Below are 15,467 nucleotides of genomic sequence, written 5' to 3' on the forward strand. Positions count from 1 at the left end.
TCAATAATGTATCGTTATGCAAAAAGTAATGCAACAAAACGCACATATACAGAGAGAGAAATTGCTGAAGAGCACAGCTTTCAGATTTGATAAGTGGAAGTGCATTTTTACCGTGCGGTTTCAACCTGGGACCTTTTATAAGTGCTTGTCGGAGTAGTGCTCAGAGTACAGCCTGAAGAGGCTTTTCGATTTCACAGAGAAAACACTCTTCCCAGGAAGTGGGTGGAGAAGATAATACTACAAAAGAGAAGGATGAAGGGAAAAAAAAGGAAAACTCAAGAATTAATAAACCTTTTTAGTCAGGCATAATCATTCATTTTGAACTTAAACTGAACAGAGCAACAAAACAAATCATTTTTGGGGAAAGAATACATGTATTTTAATGCCCTCAAGCAAAACTAATTAAAGACGACACCTCATTTACATAAATAAGCATTATAATTTGCATGCATGCACAGGGGAATAGAGTCAGAAAAAGGAGGCAATATTTTGCAGTCTGCTAATTTCATTTTATTCAGGATTTAAGCCTAATAAAGATTCATTTTGGAGGGGAAAGGAAAATAATCAAAGGGAAAATTTGAACTATCTCCAAAGATGCAGCAGCCTTCCATTCAAAGGGCTCCTTTTTTGTCAGCAGATGACTCCTAATCTGGAGTGGCACTTCCTGGCCCGCATCCAACACCAACTCCTTGAAAGGTAAAAAAAAAAATTTAGAGCCCAATTTATTAGTATGCAGTCCTGGCTCTGGGTAGAGAATTAATGGCGGTGACTGATAATGACTGTAATCGTGGCACAAATGGGGTGTTGAAATAGCAAACAACGGGCACAAGGCATGTAATGGGGATTTTATTAATTACCCAAGGTCCCTAGCACGAGCAGTCTCAAGGATTTACAGTGACCATGCCAGCCGGTCGAGAAGGGGTCGACCAGTATAATCTGACTAAGAAAGGGTCACAACAGAGGTGTGCTGCACTCACATTAAAAGAAATAAAAAATAAATATATGATTTCAGCTTGTTGCTTTGAAGACATTAAATAAAGTTCTTTCTTATAATACATTTTAATGGTGTTCAACGTCAGAATCATGGAGTATTTTTAAGCTGCTTACAAAACAGTCAAAGAAGGAAACAGAAGCAACTGAGGTAAAAAATTTCCTCCTTTTTTATTGTGCTCCAAATGAGCTGTGCAGTAAAGGCATTAACCTACACTACAATGACATAAGCTCCCTCTGTCTTTGTTGACGGTTAGAAAAAGAAATCAACATATGGGTGGCACTGTCAGGTAGGCTAACCCATTCACACATCAGCTCATCAACAAGAGAGGATTGATTAAAAGTCCCTTTTATTACTCACTGCATCCTTAATGGATGCGAGACTTTGAAAATGGAAGAAACAATTAGAGTTTTACTGCTTTGTGGGCACTGCTGATTTATATAAATCACTGGTTGGGTGTAAATTTTCCAATAAAAGTCTGAACCGCTCCTGGCATACATAATCAACACGTCCATTCTTGGTACAGATGCCTGGGCTCAAACAATCTCTTTAAATTGCAAAGAGTCAACAGCCTTACCAATTGGAGCTCCATCAGTTGATTGGCTGTACAGCAGCTGATGGCGTTTCTTAACTGTTTGCTATTTCTTTTATTCTGCAATTAATCATATATATATTTGGCTCAAAACGACACACATACAGTATATATTGTCAAAGTATTGACTCTCTATGAACTTTTCCATATCTGGCATGTCAGAAACACATACTTTAATTTGGATTTTATGTGTTATTCCAACATAATGGAGAACAATACCAAATAATGTGTCGATCTACTTATTATGGTCTAAATCAGTGGTCCCCAAACTATGGCCTGCGGACCGGATCCGGCCCGCCTCCACATTTGGTCCGGCCCCCTGAACAATACCAGAGAGCATTTAGATTTTTTTTCATATACCGTGTTTTCCAGACTATAGGCCGCTACTTTTTTCCTAAGCTTCGAACTATGCGGCTTATAGCCCAGTGCAGCTCATATGTGGATTTTTTTTCAACCACCAGGGGGCTCTTTAGCAGGAAGTGAATCATTGGAAGTCAAAATTAGAAATAAAAGAAGAAAGCACCCATTAGAGCGGAATTAGGTTTTAATAGGGAATTGAAATTTGAGAATGTTGTTGATCAGTTAAATAGCATTGACTGGAAAAAGAAGATTTTTTGTTTTTTTTAAATAATACTGGGATCATTATGAGAATTTGAGGTATAGATATTAGGATCCAATAGATGGCAGTAGTGCAACAATAATGGATGCAAGCTGCCTTCGAAATCTAAAGAAGAAGAAAGCGCCTATTTTCATTTAGCACATGCTAGTAGCAGACATAAAGGATCAGCACTTTTACTGTTATAGTTATCGTTCGGAAACTACTGTAATCAGTTCTGTTAAATCTAATCTTGGCACCTTTTTCTTTTTCAACCGTAATAAATGTGATATTCAATTGACCTGTTATGACTCATATTTTGGGTGTCCGTCCCCCTCTGATGCTGCTGCATCGTTGTGGAAAACCTAGAGCGGCAGAGATATCTGCGGCTTATAGTCCGGTGCGGCTTATAGTCCGATGCGGCTTATATGTTTATGTTTACTGGTTTTTTAAAAAAAAAAACTTTGGGGTTGCGGCTTATAGTCTGTAAAATACGGTATTATTTCCTGGATTTTTATTCTGTGAAGAACCCAGAGAGGATTATTTGTGCTTTCTGGAAAACAAATTTTTACATTTAGGCACTCCTGCAAACGTCACACTTTTTCTGTTACAAACTGACTCCGGCCCCCACCAGAGAAGGGAAGTTATGTGGCCCTCACAAGTAAAAGTTTGGGGAGCCCTGGTCTAAATAGAGGAGTAGGGAGCTTACCTTGTTGAGGATAGAAACAAAGTAAGGTGCAGAAGTTCATTAGCCTGTAATAAGCTTAGAGCACTGCACAATAAATGCGGATATAAACCTGCCCTGCTCGGTTCCTATCAGTCACACATCCCAGATGATTTGCTCTTCACTCATCCTGCAGTTACAACAAGCAACCAAATGGAGCTGGAAGATGTTAAACTAAAGCTAAACATGGGAGAGGTTGCACTTCTTACTCAAACTATGGTCTAAAAACATCCATCCATCCATTTTCTTGCACCCTTGTCCCTTAGTGGGGTCGGGAGGGGTGCTGGTGCCCATCTCCAGCTAACGTTTCGGGCGAGAGGCGGGATACACCCTGGACAGATCGCCAGTCTGTCGCAGGGCATGGTCTAAAAACAAAAACAGTAAAATCTTATTTAAAATAATATGTTGGGTTTACTTAGGGCTGGTTAGCTCCGGGCATTTTTCCATCAACTGAGTGGCAGATTTCAGTAGATTTTAAAGTGTACTAAGGTTTGTTTCATGGATTGTTCTATATGTAGCTCCAGGCATCTTTCCATCGACTCACTGACGAATTGCAGTAGATTTTAAAGTCAACTTTGTACATTTACTTGGCCTTGCTCACACTTGAACATTCAGTGATATAGTCTATTGTTTCAGTTGGTAATATGTTTAGAGTTGTTGTGTCGGAAAGCTCATGAGCCTCAAGTTCTTTTCCACTCCCCCAAACTCCTTTTCATTCAGGTTTATCTTGTATTTAGCTCAGTTTATCTTCCAACCAAACTCTGCACATTTTCACGGTCCAAGATTAAGAAAAGCATCTCCACAGCATGATGCTGCCGGATGTACAGTGTAGCTTTTCTGTCTCAGAGCAGTTTGCGAGTAGCCCATAAAGTTCCATCTTGGATCACCAATGATATATATCTACTATATATTCCACCTGAGCTCTGCAGAATCTCTACAACTCTAGAGCTAACATGGGTCTCTTACCTGCTTCTCGGACTGCTGCTTTCTTCCCCCCTCTAAAGAATCGCAGAAAAACAAAGACAGTTAACAATTTTTGCTAAACATGTTGAAAGTACTGTTTTTTAAGTTTTCAACTCATGGCGTTATGTTTAGCTTCTGCTTTGACTCACAGTTGCAGAAACTGAGTTAACCTGAAATGTCACCTACCTAGAGTGGTTCTTTATAACAAATAAAGAAATATTCCATCTTATCTTTGAGGCATTAGAAAACACATCTCTAAATATTTCCGTAGTTTTTCTATCCTTGGTAAAACTTCTAACACAAACGTGAAAGTTGTAATAGACAGGCTTAATAAAAAGTATTAAATATTTTAAAATTGTTGCAGAAAAGCCTAATTCAAAAGCCAGTAACTATACACAGCGAGATTGATTTTACTTTTATTGGGACATTTCATTTTACGGTACTACATATATTTATTTTAATTTTAATTCAGCTCAGATATGCATGCACTTTTATCCTTGAAGTTCATATTTGTTCACATAACAAGCAGGGGAATGAGTTACTGTAATGTACGTTAAGAGCTGTAATAATTTAGATGCTGGAAAAGGAAACAACAATCATAAAAATCCTTTAGCTGCTCTCATATAAAATGGAGGCCAACAACACTCAACTGTCAGCAACATGTTAAAATAACTTTGCTGATTTTAAATAGGAAAATATGTGCACACGTGCTTGGGAGTGTCGCTGCTTAAACAAAAAGCACTGCTGGTGGATTAGCTGTATTCTTTCCCATTTAAAACTTGATTTATTTTTCCATTTCAGTACTAAATTTGTGGAATGGGGTCATTAAGGGCATAAAGCTTAACTGCTGATACTTTCATTTCAACATTTTAGCAGAATTGTGTGAATGGCCTAAAGTCAACAGAGCAGATCACTGACAGAGTGAAACCGCAACAAGATGCAGCAGAGCTAATCGAGACACTGTTTGCTTTGTTTTTCTCTCAGAATCCCACATTATTCAATAAACAGTACAGCAGAGTGCAGCTGGGGCTTTGTCAGAAAGGAAAATAACATTTCAAAAGAAGCATGATTTAAACCAAGATCTTGACTTATGACTAGTGTTTTGTTGTACTGATGGCTAGGAGATGCTCAGTATCATTGCCTAATCACATGTCCTCATGCGAGACGCTATAGGTTCATTTTCCCAGCACAGAAAAGCAGAAAGCTAAACAGTAAAAGAAATTATGCTGGACTTGCTCGCATTACTTTTATGGAAAACATAAGGATGAACTCAAGTGACTTTTTGCTCCCGTCACATTGCGTGACAAAGGAGTGTGTATAATTTTTCCAGTAAATTCATCTCGTTCTTATGCCCAAGGGCAACCAATGGTAACATAACCTCAGAAAATCTCACCATTCAGGTTCATTTTGTCTTTTTGTCATGCACAAGAGCAGCTTGAAAAAAGAACCTTCTTTAACAAAATCATGTGTCGTTGAATTACTAATGACATTAGTATCCTCTACACTGCCTTGGAAATAAACTGGCAGTAAGCAGGTGCACTGTTAAAACCACAGACTGTAGATGCTGTGTATCCCAGCCTGTCCTCTTTAACTTTCGTGGTTTTGTAAACGTGAGGATATTGAAACCGTCCCTTCTAGTGAGATTGATCGAACCCAACGGGTTCCCAGTATCTCAGCAGTCACTGAACAGTTAATACCTCTCAGCTCCTCTGATTGCTGTTTTATCACTAAAATCAAAATATGCACCTTTTCAGAACCTTCCCTCATTCACATGTTCTGACATGGTTTTCACTAGTGGCTTGGCTCTGGGTTGTTTTTGTGGTATTGCTGTGTTCTTTTGGAGCACCGCGTTTCTGTCTGAGCGCTGCTTTCAGGACACAGCAAGAAATATATTTAATGTATATTTTTTTGGCATATTAACACACAAGGGCAATCAAATCAACTGGAAATTTGGAAATATTGATTCACCTTCATCACTATGTGATTCACAAAATTAATGAATTAATCTCATATAATGTTATGCAAGTCTGCAAATGCTTATGCAGACTTAATAAATATTTAGATCCATCATTAATAATGTTTATTTTAGAAATAGTACGTGTGCATCTCTGCCCCCCCAAACAACATATTGATGCTTTCTATCATTCCAATCTTTGAGTGGAAAATATCTGTTCGTGGTGGAAAGTAGATGCGTGTGAAATACCCAACTTTTTTTTTTGGTGTTGTTTGTCTCTTTACAATAAGTACCTGTTAAATGGGTGTGTGCATATTTTTTTTCCCTCAAATTATGAGGTCATGTGTGAAAAATGTACTGAAAAACAGTCGTGCCGTAACGTATCAAAACCTGTTTTTACATAATGCCACAGACATTAGAGAGAGGGGGGAAAAAAGCAGCAGCACAATGAATGTTTCTCTTTGGTTTTGTTTGTTTTTGCTCCTCCTCTTGCGCTATGTGAGGTGAGAGGGGAGACTTTGAAACTAAAGTTGGCAACATTCCTTGGCCGTGACACACACACGAGTACACATTATTCCTCTCTTTAATATGCCCCAAAAAATAACATATAATATTGAAGCAGATGTTAAAATTCTCAACTCAAAAACTCCTTTAACTGAGATAAGTAGAAATATAATTTATATGTTTATTGAGACCATTTGTGCAAAATAGTCTCATTTTGCACAAATGAGACCAATTATATGATTTTTGTTGTGGTCTAACTTTGATACTGCTGGTAAAGCATAATTTAGCCCTGATTTACTCTGCACAGAGCACAAAAACAGAGATTTCCTAAGCCTGCTACATCTGAAGAAGGCGAGGAAGTTCCTCAAAGGCTGGAAGTAGCCGTCCTGTGGGCGTTTAGGAGGAGATCCCTGTTTGTTCCAGAGGTGTCTCAGACTGTTGCCTCACCTGGTACAGCTTAGCTCAGATGGTCGGATTAGGCAGCAGCCGTATTGAAGATATGTCACTAATCCATTGTTCCTTAACTTGGCAACCAGACACGGTTCTGTGCAACTCTTCCGCTCAGTCAAAGTCAGCGATACGCCCGTCAAGGAATGTGAGAAATTTCAACAGCACTTTGATACTTTTTTAAATGCATTACAGCAAAACAGTGCCTTGCGAAAGTATTTACACCCTTACAACTAATTTACATTTAGTCACATTACAGCGACAAACCTCAATGACCATTATTGGGAATTCATGTATGGAGCAAATGTAATGTACAATGTAATTAATAAAGGAAGGAACTGAATCCATGGTGTGGAGTTTGGGTGGCATTTTCAAAAATGTTAATAAAAGTGACAATAAAAACAAACTTTTTAAAAAAATCATCTGAATTTCTGTATAGATCTATACAGTCAGAACCAAACAAGCACACATACTGTTAAAGAAAGTAACCTGGTTATTTCTCAATAATTTCATTTCAAAGGTTACATTAAATTGTGCAACTACACAATGCAGTGGACTCCCAGTATTCACGGTTGTTATGGACCACAACAGCTCGTGAATAGCAAAATCCATAAATACTTGGGACACACATTGAAGCCACTAGACTCTATTTTAATAATTCAAACACCAAATATACCTTGATATGCATTAGTACGTACAGTGCAAACTGTCCTGCCACTACCGTCAAAGCTAATATTTACAGTCTTTCTTATTTCTGCTTTGGGGAGTACAGTTAATCAGCAAACGCCAATTGCAAACGCCAGCCAGTAGTGTGTCAAGTAGCATTGCGCTTAGGTACTTCGGCTTCCCATTCTGTATTTTTTCTAGGATATTTTTGATCTAATCTTTAAAAAATAAAATAAAATTACGTTCCTCAGAAAAAAACGCAAATAGGCTAACTCACAAATACTGAACTGTTTTAGACATGGGCTGACTGGAACTTCATTAAAATCATTTAGCTGTACTGATAGTATTATTGCCTTAATGGAACCAACAGAGGGAAATAGAGCAAACAGCAAAAGCAACAATCCCTGCCATGCTGCCCATTCTTACTTGACACAGATGCTTTTGATTTATTATTTTTGCCCAACTGTGGGGCCTGGTGTAATGTTTGAAGTTTGTATGTCTTCTCTGTGCACACATTTTTTCTCTCTGTAGCTTTTCTCCTGATGGACGAGTGTCTCGCTTTCTTCCTGGACAATAACATTTCCTTACATTAAGTACTTTAATTTTGAGAAGGCACAAAATAATCCTTAATAATTAAGCAGCTCCAGAGAGATGGTCACTACTGAGATTGTAACCACGAGGTAGAGTTTAATAAAAGGAGTTCACAGATGCTTTTAGCTCTTCCGGTCTGGGATGCTTTTGCTGGATAACAGGAAGTTCACCACAGATTAGATGCAAAGGGGGGGAAAAAAGATGTTCTAAAACAGATTATTAATTAATTCGTTCATATCATATCAAAATATGCAACTGTGGTGGTTTACATGTTTTTCTTGTATGTTTTTGGTCAGAAGGCTTGCCCTTCATATCGTAGCTACATCACAACTGGTTGGGAGCACAACTCTTATTTATCCAGTGTGCAGATAATTAAGCTGTTCTCATTAGTGACATAATTGGAAATGTAATTAGCAATAGTAATAATTATTGCATCTAATACCTTTTTCTCTATCGTTATCAGGCTCATTCAAACTGGTAATTAGAGTTCAAGAGATTTTCATACTTTTGTCCTAATTTATTTTAGTGACCAATTATTTCAGCTGGAACTCGCGTCAATAAATCAGAACTATGTTCATCTGGGCTGTTTAGCAAACAAACAAAATACTGGTTTGGTTTTTAGATGAGAGAAATGCTAGCAGTGTACCACGGCGTGATTATGCGTGCTGTTTTTTTTTTTTCTTTGTTTCTAACTTCTCTTAATGGCCTGCAACAAGAATGAAGGCATGTTTACGAGATGTAGTCATGGTTATGATAGCTGTAGAAAGCTACTAATCGGATTTGAATGGCCACAGCTACACAAAGCTGAAAAATTCTGGTCTGATTTCTGATAATTTGGACATGTTTCTTACCAGTGGTCAATATCTTATCTGCAGTGGTCATAGGTAGCAAGGTAGCAATCGGATTTCTGCCTTTGATTGTTTTTGTCAACAAACCTCTGACCAATGCTTGAGGTGTGCATGGATGTTGCTGTGCACTGCCAGTGCGCTTTCTAGAAGAAGTAAGGCATCTACAAGAGAGGCAGTTTCTCGACAGCTTACCTCTCCAGCTCACTTTTATTACAAATGCAGGCTTGACTAATATTGCATACACTTTGTCAATCTACTTAGAGCAGGAAAGTAAAACTTTATATGATATGCAAAAACCACTAATAATTTCAAACGGCAGTTTTATTTTACTTAAGTCTATGCACCAAATTGGAAATATCAACAAATAAATGTTGATAGATAATGTCATAAGTGTGATGAGCAATAAATTATTTTTGCAGCGGTGGGAAATGTTGCTTTTCTGTTTAAATCATATCGATTAGATCATGTTCTACAAGTTTATTTACAATTTTTTTTGTGTCAAAAACCATGAAATGGGAGTGTTATTACTCAAAATAGTCACACCCTGTGAATCCCACGCTATTCCATCCCTAGTCTTCAGTGTATATGTAAACATAGACTATTTGCACACATTTGAAAAGCATTTAAATGCAAAGGCAACAACAGCAAAGGTTTATGAAAGGGATGTTGAAAGTTGCCACTTGCAAATGGCCTGCAAGTCACTGAGATTTTAGTGGCACTAAGAAAATGTACACGATCATTTTATTATTCATTTTTAAACAGAACAAGAAATAAAGATTCCTCAGATGCTGTGACTTGTCTTGTTCATGCTTACCATAAATACCTGTTTGCATTATTCTGTTGGTGCAGTTGTTCGGGCTTCGTTTCAATTTTCGCTTTGAAGATTGTTACCCTGTACAGCACAACCAATCTTTGGAAATATCTTGTGAAATTCTTTAAATCTGTCATTTCAAAGAAACGGCGAGTGACAGTAAACAGCTGTTTTATGTTTATCTACAGGAATCAGATGGCAGTAGAGTGAGCATCAGACGGATTGTGCAGCAGATCCATCTTCAGTGCAGATTTTACAATAGGAAGGTGAGTCTTAAACCTAAATCAATTTGCCATTTCACTCGTATTTACCAGAAAACTGACTACCTGATGCAACAAAGTGGCAAAGTTTAGAAAACACATTTTAAAGCGAAAAGGCATTCCCTTTTCCATCTGATCAGCATTCGCAGTTCTTGCTTCAGTCATGTAAAAAAGAGCATTTCACACATTTGCCATTTATTCCCTTGTTTTCTTCAGCCTTAAGCAAATTATTGGGTAATTGATGCAACTTTCACAGAACACAAAATGTGTTATGCCATGTGCGGTGCGTCAGTCTTTGCTCCATGTTGAAGTTGCACCTCTGTTTCTTGGAGCAACTTAATTGTCTCAAACATGCACACAAGCAGCACGTACAAGTCATGATACCCCAAGGCATAGATTAATTAAGCTATGAAAACCCATGAGCAGGGAGCATTCAGCAGGTGCCTGTTTGGCTTGGTATGGGACTTGTTTTTGGCAGTGGTGCAGCGGCTCATTATAAATCTATAATTAAGTTACAATTTTATTTGCCATTTTTTTTAGAACATGCTGTCATAGGGGATCAACATGGCTTAAACTCTGGTTCTGCTAAGTACACTCTTGGTTATATCGCTTCTTGCATCCTCCGCTCCTCTGCAGAAATCCTACTTTGACAAAATATGTGATTAAACGGCTCGGTGTCTCACACATCTCGAAACCCAGGGTCCCTGAGATGTTTGTGTGCTTGACTTTCTCATTGAGGAGCATCTTGTGATTTTTAGAATCTCTTCATTTGCCCGTAATCCAAGACAAAACAGTCCATACTCCTCCTTCCCTCCTGAACAGACACACACACAAAAAAATACATGGCTTCCAGCCTGCGGCTGACGGGACGGTCCTCTGAACCCCCCGCAGGTCGGCTCATCTCTCGGTGGGTGTGTTGGCAGCGCTAAGTGAATGCAATGAAGCGTTGCTCTCTCTCAGGCCAACATCTGTTATCCTGAGTCACCTGCCAGCAAAACGGGGAGGGCCGGGGACACACAGTGGGGGCCCGAAGAAGAGATGAGCCGGGCTGTGGGAGAGAAGCCCCTCGTCTGCAGGGTGGTCAGGCTGAATGAGAGTCAGCACTGCAGCGTCGGCATTTGCCAAGAGCCTGCTTAAGCTAACAATGCGGCCTGTGGAGGGGGCAGACGAGGCAGGAAATTGAGGTTAACAATGTTGTTACATATTAAACAGAACTTGGCTTCACGTATTGGATGTGGAGGAGCAAATGCTTATAGAGTCAAGACTGTTATTTAAAAATTAGGTTAATAAAAAATGTGATGAATATCTAGGGAAGAGTTGTGCTAATTTAGGGAGATAAAATCAAAGATACCAGTTAATTTTAAGAAAATATATTTGCTGTATGTGATGTTTTCTATAAATTTAGGGTTTAACTTGGAGATATTAGAAGTTCTTAATTTTTATTACTGTGCACTGTTGCCCTGTTACGAAAATAGTTCCTTGCTCAAATTGAATGTATTGAGTTTCTTTGTAGTGTTTTCGTGCTCCCTTTATGAATTTCAAGGAACCCCCTCAAGTCCAACACAACCCTCAAGAGACAGTTAAAAATAGGGTCTAGTCAAAGTCCCTTCCTCTATCCAGCAGAAAGAGGAAGGGAGGAAGGAATTGATGCTCACAGACAAATTCAAAACAGAATGGACACCGATTCTCTGTAAAGATGGTAGAGAGATGCTTGGATTTTCACTGCTCAGGCCTGACAAGTGAATCTCCCCACTTTCTGGTACTCTACCCCCCCACTGTGCTTTGCCCGGGGGACAGACGTCTTCCACGTGTTGTAATAAGGGTAGCTGATATAATGAAGGTCATTGTAATCAGAGCTAATGTGCGAAGGAGTCAAGACACTGTAGCTTTATTTGCCAGCAAGGCCCTGCATTCTGTACCCGTGGGGATCCAGCTGATAGTGTTATCTTTGCTAACCTGACTCTAATACAGGCCTCGCTCCGCTGTTTGTGTCAGTGTCAGAGCTGAACTTTTTTTCCCTGTGATCCCCTTCGTGTGTGGATGGGAATGCGTCTGGCTCCTCTTTTTTCCGTCCTGGTTAAATCCCATCCCAAGGTGTTTGAACTCCTATTTGACACATTGCATTTTTAAAAAAAGCCGAGCGCTCCCTCTCTGAACTCTTCGACTTGGAAAGCAGACGAGGGTCATACAGGAAGTACTTGACAGAGAAACATTACATCGGCGTATGCTGAGGAACGGCTCATAGGAGATGACCTCTAAATCTAATCCTGTCCCTCAGGATATGCAAATGTCCTCAGCTCAAATTTGATTTGTTTTTGTTTATTCAAGACACAGTGGTTTGTTAGCAACTTTTGTCCAGAATCTACAGTGCAAAACCCCCCAAAACAAAACAAAAAAACAGCATAACTATTGAGTTACTATGAAGCAGGATTTTCAGAAAAATTGACAGGAAACTATTATTTTAACTATTATTAAATTCCCTGCATTATTTTCAAAATGTGATTAAAATAACCCACAGAATGTGCATATTTATAGCAAAAAAACCCACGATTTACAATGTGAATTAAAAAAGCAGAGCAGAATCCAACTTTTTTCACATGTAATGCAAAAAAAAAAAGAAAAAAAAAGAAAAATTTTGTCTCAATCATTTTTATTCTGTGCAGCATGCTTTGGTAATAGGCTAAAGTTAGCATATTTGCTCTCTGCTTTGTTTTGGGTCCTTTCTTTAAGACATATAAAGTTGTTCTGCTTCAGAGACCTTGATCTTCTAAACACAGCTTCTCTTCTCTTAAACCATTTGTGTATACCTGAGTGACAGAACAGGTCACAGACAGACAGGAAGCTGCTGCAGCTTAATTACTGTGAGCATTAAACTAAAGAGTTAAAAAGCCTTATATTATAAGATGAAAATCCAGATTTAAGGAGCAAAAATTTCCATGAACTCTTTATACAGCTGTGCGAGCCATGTGATTGTTTAAAACTGGGTGTGCCACATACATCTCACTGTTGGTGCTGCTCTTCTAATCACGGCCCAATAAAAGGTATCGGGGATTATATTTTTACTGTAACTCTCTGGTTTGATCATTTGAAAGGAGCATTGATGGAGACTCCAACACATCTGCAATCAGGTTCTTTATTCAAATGCATAAAAATGTAATTATTTTGTTTGCTTAGTAAATTGAAAAAAGTTTGTTTATTGCATTTGTTTATTAATTTACCTGATTAAGTGATTAAATGTGTTAGAATAAAACACGTTCAAACAACACCCACCACATAAATGTATCTGCTGCTTCTTCAGCAGTTAGCTTATTTTCTAATATTTTCATTATCATCCTATTAATCAGGATTGCGTTTTGACTTACATCAAAAGCCTTTTTTTCCCTATTCATCAGAGCACCYCMCGAAAAGAAAAAAAAAAAAAGTCTATCCAAATACACCCTCGTGCAAGTCCCCTGATCCCATCATTCAAACTTCCAAGCCCTGCTTTCTGGCTTCCTGGAGGACCACGGTGAAATGATCTCTTTTGTTTCGCATCATTAGTTCCATCTGTTGTGCGAGCAGGCCTGTCTGTTCCGGAGCATGGCAACGTGATGGTGGCCAGGGGCGATTGGAGACGCTTACAGTCCTGGTGGCTCGTGGCTCAACCTCCAGAACTGCCGCCGCCGCCTTGTTCGTGATCCCTCTGACACCGTCACACTCTCTGGGATGTTTATTCTCACTTATTTATGCACACATTGGAATAAAATGGAAGCAAGCATGAGCTTTGTGTGCATGGGCTGAGGTTTATCTTGTCTTCACAAGACGGAAAAATTTTATTTTTTTATGGTCAATCAGCACATACGGGAGAAGTGAAAAAGTATTTTCCCCTTACAGATTTCTGACAATCTGAGTAAATATAAAAGAGTTTTGAAGTGATTTCATTTAAAAAGGGGGAAAAAAGTTATCTGGTTGCTCCATCATGCATTTTCTAACTCAGGCAATGAATCTTTTACATCATTGTGGAGGAATTTTGGTCCATTCCTCTTTGCTGAATTGTTTTATTCAAGCTACATTCAAGGGTTTTCAAGCATGATCATCCTTTTGTAAGTAGTGCCACAGCATTTCAATCAAATTGAACCTTCGGCCTCTTCAAAATCTTCCTTTTCTTTTTAGCCACAGAGGAAAACTTGCTGGTGGGGTTTGGATTATTTTCCTGTTGTTCAGCTACTTGAGAAGCTTAAGGACGTCTCATTGCCATGTTTGTCTGTTACTACGATCATCATTTCTGAAGTGCTGTTCGTTTTACCACAGATTCAATTGGACTCACTTTTTCCCAAACAGTTTGAATGATTAAACAAAGGTTCACCTTGAGACGGGTCTTCTTTATAAAATCATGGACCCTGAACCTTAACTGAGGCCTGCAGGTTTTTAGATTTTGCTCTGGGTTCTGTTGTGACCTTCTGGATGAGCGTTAGATGCTGTCTAGAACTTGGTAGGCTGAGTCCTGCTGTGAAGGTTCATCGTTGTGCTTTACTGGAGTCTCAAAATGTCAGGAAATCTTTTGTAAATCTTTCCAGACTGATAGATGTTAATGAGGTTATTTTCTATCTGTTTTTTTAATTTGATAAGATTTTGTTCTGCCCTTGGAGATTTGTTTAACCTACTTCCTGCTGTCAGACAGGTTCTATTTATGTGATATTTTTATTCTGCTGTTCTGGCAGTAGTCTGACCTGAGTGTGTCCAGGATGCTTGATGGCACATGTTGCTACCAAGGTTGGAACTGTTAGTTATTAGATTTAGGGGGAATTACTTTTTCAAACAGGGCCAGGTTGGTTTGGACAGTTTTTTCCCCTGTATTATAGATAAAATGATAATTTTAAAGCTGCTGTTTGCATCTACTCGTGTTTTCTTTAGGAATATCTAAAACAGACATTTCTCACAACACTGTAATTAAAAAGAAATAGTTTTTAATTCATATCCAAAGCAAGCCTTTGTAGGTCAGATCTGTACTTTTTCTTGCATTTGGAAGTGAATGATACCCCAAACAGATGTAAATTTTTCCCACAACAAGGAAATATTTTATTCATGATTTACATGCCTGATAAATCTTCAGAAAGTCGTAGCGCTGATGGGCATACACAATTTAACATCTGTCCTCCCCAGAGTTGTTAATCAGATCCTGAAGCACATGGGACTGAGATTTGGAGCTTTATTTCTGCTTTATATGTTTCTTAATTACTTCTTATAAACAAAGTATTCTCTGCAGAAGACTAGAACTTGAGAAATCACTTATAGTTGAAGGAAAACATTGCACTCCAGCTTCTCGGGCTTATCTTTGCGAACCTCCGCCATGGTTAGGATGGCGAAATGTGGCCACACATTCTAATTATAATACATAATTCCCAAATGAATATTTCCATAATGTCCCCCCAGTGAATTGCTCTTATCCCCATAGCGGGAGTGTTCAGCACAAGGGCATCTGTGTGCGTGTCAGTGTGGAGATCGCCGGATAATTTTCACTGAAGATGAAGCCATCAAAGGT

The 15,467-nt window shown here is 38.7% G+C and overlaps 1 long non-coding RNA gene across 1 annotated transcript in view; it reads left to right on the forward strand.

Annotated features, from left to right (window-relative positions):
• Positions 1-15,467, forward strand: part of LOC103467225 (uncharacterized) — a 99,901-nt gene that overhangs the window by 30,864 nt on the left and 53,570 nt on the right. Inside the window, exon 3 of the long non-coding RNA XR_534050.1 lies at positions 9,875-9,952. This is a non-coding gene — a long non-coding RNA (uncharacterized LOC103467225). The remainder of the gene's footprint in view (positions 1-9,874; positions 9,953-15,467) is intronic.

Source organism: Poecilia reticulata, linkage group LG7, assembly GCF_000633615.1.
Source record: "Poecilia reticulata strain Guanapo linkage group LG7, Guppy_female_1.0+MT, whole genome shotgun sequence".
In the NCBI taxonomy this organism is placed as follows: Eukaryota; Metazoa; Chordata; class Actinopteri; order Cyprinodontiformes; family Poeciliidae; genus Poecilia; species Poecilia reticulata.